Source organism: Bison bison, unplaced genomic scaffold (assembly GCF_000754665.1).
Source record: "Bison bison bison isolate TAMUID 2011002044 unplaced genomic scaffold, Bison_UMD1.0 scf7180017864307, whole genome shotgun sequence".
NCBI lineage: Eukaryota > Metazoa > Chordata > Mammalia > Artiodactyla > Bovidae > Bison > Bison bison.
In genome coordinates this window covers 2,022,454-2,026,867 of record NW_011494879.1, presented here as the reverse complement: position 1 = coordinate 2,026,867, position 4,414 = coordinate 2,022,454, and positions in this window count along the sequence as shown.

Here is a 4,414-nt window from a genome sequence, read left to right as displayed (position 1 = left end):
GTGATAAAGCAGCAGACGGCTGAATTATGGAGCCCGTTGTCCCTCTCCCCCACAGTGTTACATCTGCCTGCTAAAAGGCGAGGGACCCTGCAGCCTCAGGGTGCCTTGGTGCCCACGGAAGCCTATTGCATGCTGAGGGGCACCCTTCTGACTCTTTTGATGGTACCCAACCTTTCAAGACATGATGCTACAGATAAACGGTACATGGCAGCCCTGACCACGGTCCATGACAGCTGCTCCTGGGTGGGCATGCTTCAAGCTTTAATGTTGGACTTGGAGACTGTGTATGTGGTACTTGGAGGCAGGGGAGGGTCCCAGCATACCTAGTGGGTGGGGGAATCTGAAAGGTGGCATCTTCCTGCCCTTCTGTCATAGAGCTGCAATTCTCACCATGAATTTCTAGATTAATCTGTTACTAGTTGCTAACTCCGGAGAAGGCAATGGCACCCCACTCCAGTACCCTTGCCTGGAAAAATCCCATGGACGGAGGAGCCTGGTGGGCTGCAGTCCATGGGGTCGCTACAAGTCAGACACGACTGACCAACTTCCCTTTCACTTTTCACTTTTATGCATTGGAGGAGGAAATGGCAACCAATTCCAGAATTCTTGCCTGGAGAATCCCAGGGATGGGGGAGCCTGGTGGGCTGCCGTCTGTGGGGTCGCACAGAGTCTGACACGACTGAAGCGACTTAGCAGCAGCAGAAGCAGTTGCTAACTCTGGATTGGACTTGGTGAGGTGGCCTTAATCATTCCAAGAGGACTTTGAGGGACTCAGGAATAGGCCCAGGACTCCTCAATAAGGAGGAGAGGAATGAGGCCTGGGGACTCTCTCTTCTCAGGACTATTTCTTTGATCTAGGTTTTGAATTTAGATTTTTTTTCTTTTAATGCTTTACTTAAAAATTCTTAGTTTATATTGGACTATATAGTTAATTAACAAAGTTATGTTAGTTTCAGGTATACAGAAAAATGATTCACTTATACATACATATATCTATTCTTTTCCAAATTCTTTTACAATTTAGTTTATTACAGAGCATAGCGTTCCCTGTGCTATACAGCAGGTCCTTGTTGGTTATCTATTTTAAATACAGCAGAGCGTACCTATCAACCCCAAACTCCCTAACTATCCCTCCCGCTGATAACTATAAGCTCATTTAGAGTGCTTTTCTAAACGCTATTTTTAAAGTAAAACAATTTGGCGAAAATGAATAGAATCTGGCTGACTCAGCACACTTGAGGACAGCACTCGTCTAAAACGATAAAAGGACTACTTTTCACCTCTCCTTGGGCATTGGGATTATGATATAGCTGAGTGCTCCTTTCAGGGCCTCCAGTTGTCTTCTGCTCCCAGCGTGGCTCCAGGCCTCAGGGCGCAGGACATGTCAGCAGACCGCCCCCCCCCCCCTCTTAAGAGGCCTGTGCTGGGGCTGCCATTCTGCTGTCAGCTAACAGGATCAAAGACTTCTGAGCAGCTTATTTGAAAAACATTTGAGTAATTTAGCTCTTAATGGCTTCAGTGTGTTTACTATTTCAGACATTAAATCGATCATTTTTAAAGTTTAAAAAAGGGAAAAATTTGTTTTCAGATTGGCTGTTCCATCCAATGAACAATATTCATTCCCTGCATAAACTAAGACACCAGATTAATTAACACAGCCTTCAGTACAGTACAAGAGTGTGTATGAAAATGGTTAACCTTGCCTGGAAAAAAAAATTTAACTTTGTATTTTCTAAAGAAAGTAAGTTGGTTTCTATCTATCAGTATAACGTTCCTCATAGAGTGCCTGAAATAATAGAGGACTTTACAGTCAGCTGGATTTTACAGTCAGTGGCTCAGATGGTAAAGAATCTGCCTCCAGTTCAAGAGACCTGGGTTCGATCCCTGGGTCGGAAAGATTCCCTGGAGAAGGGAATGGCAACCCATTCCAGTATTCTTGCCTGGAGAATCCCTGGGACAGAGGAAACTGGCGGGCTACAGTCTATGGGGTTGCAAAGAGTCGGGCATGACTGAGTGACTCAACAACAACCCAGTGTTCTTGCTTAGACAATTCCATGGACAGAGGAGCCTGGTGGCCTACAGCCCATGGGGAATCACAAAGAGATGAACACGACCGAGCGACTTTCACACACACATTACAATCCGATGCTTCAAGATGTCAGTTTCGGGATGGGGCCACGTGCATGAAATTTAACTGTCTTCACAGGACTGGAGATATTTGATGATAATTAAAATGCTAACCCATATGTGAGGCATATATACTAACAGTAAACACTTTACATTGATGCTAAAGGAAACCTTGATATGAACTAGAAGACACTTGAAAATGACGTATTTATAAAGAGTAAGGGGGCTTAGCGTACCATTTTTTGCCAGTATGGCAGCATAGGGTTACAGGATCTCCAGACAGACAGTCTTTCTCTTCTTCCATGTCACGTCTAGGGATGCACTTCTTGAAGATATTAAGGGCTTTGTCCCATAATGTCCACAAGTATTTGTCCCACTGATGTCATAGACAAAAAGGAAAGTGAAGGGGAGTTTTTGTGAATAAAGTAGAATTTCCTGGCATTGATTGTTGACAATTAAGAAAATTCTTTACCACAAATGATCATTTGAAATTGACTTTCAGTGGGCTATGAGATACTGTCTCACACGGGTCCTTGATCCAGTATTTGGGGAGTGTTTCAGATAGTTTTGAGGATGTTTGTATGTGGTGAGGATGCACGGCCTCTATTCCAAAATTAGGCTGTGGGTCATGGAAACCTCTTTCCTTGAATTTGAAGGGAGATTCAAGATGGAGATGAATAAAAACATGTGCATTTTAAAGTGCATTCATTCAATTTCATGGTGCTCTTTTTGACTCTTATCATTCTGTTTTTTTCAAATATTCAGTAAAATCTCAGTATTCCAATCCACTGTGTGTGTGTGTGAATCATTCAATCAAGTATGACTCTTTGTCACCCCATGGACTATAGTCCTCCAGGGTCCTCTGCCATGGGATTCTCCAGGCAAGAATACTGGAGTGGGTTGCCATTTCCAACTCCAGGGGATCTTCCTGACCCAGGAATTGAACCCAGCCCTCCCGCATTGCAGGCAGATTCTTTACTGTCTGAGCCACCAGGTATCAGATGCGAATTAAGGAAAAAGATACGAGTTTATGTTTGTCTAGAGCACTGGTTTTCACCTGGAAGGAGGAGACACTGGTGATGTCTGAGATGTGATTTTCTTGTCACACTTGGAAAAGGGGTTCCTGGCATCTCATGGGTACAGGAAAGGCTGCTGCTAAGCATCTTACATGCAAGGGACAGCCTCACTGCAAAGAATTGCTCAGCCCCACTTGTCAACAGCATCTGAATGGACAAGTAATGGTCTAGAGTGTTAAGCAGGGGCCAATGTTTGCTGAAGTTAGTTTGATTCTGGTCTTAACAGCAGTTATAAGTAATTAGATACTCAGTTCAGTTCAGTTGCTCAGTCGTGTCTGACTCTGCGACCCCATGAATCCCAGCACACCAGGCCTTCCTGTCCATCACCAACTCCCGGAGTTCACTCAGACTCACATCCATCGAGTCAGTGATGCCATCCAGCCATCTCATCCTCTGTCGTCCCCTTCTCCTCCCTGCCCCCAATCCCTCCCAGCATCAGAATCTTTTCCAATGAGTCAACTCTTTGCATGAGGTGGCCAAAGTACTGGAGTTTCAGCTTTAGCATCATTTCTTCCAAAGAAATCCCAGGGCTGATCTCCTTCAGAATGGACTGGTTGGATCTCCTTGTAGTCCAAGGGACTCGCAAGAATCTTCTCCAACACCACAGTTCAAAAGCATCAGTTCTTCGGTGCTCAGCCTTCTTCACAGTCCAACTCTCGCATCCATGCATGACCACAGGAAAAACCATAGCCTTGACTAGACGGGCCTTTTTTGGCAAAGTAATGTCTCTGCTTCTGAATATGCTATCTAGGTTGGTCATAACTTTCCTTCCAAGGAGTAAGCGTCTTTTAATTTCATGGCTGCAGTCACCATCTGCAGTGATTTTGGAGCCCCCCAAAATATAGCCTGACACTGTTTCCACCATTTCCCCATCTATTTCCCATGAAGTAATGGGACCAGATGCCATGAACTTCGTTTTCTGAATGTTGAGCTTTAAGCCAAACTTTTCACTCTCCTCTTTCACTTTCATCAAGAGGCTTTTTAGTTCCTCTTCACTTTCTGCCATAAGGGTGGTGTCATCTGCATATCTGAAGTTATTGATATTTCTCCTGGCAGTCTTGATTCCAGCTTGTGTTTCTTCCAGTCCAGCATTTCTCATGATGTACTCTGCATATAAGTTAAATAAGCAGGGTGACAATATACAGCCTTGACGTACTCCTTTTCCTATTTGGAACCAGTCTGTTGTTCCATGTCCAGTTCTAACTGTTGCT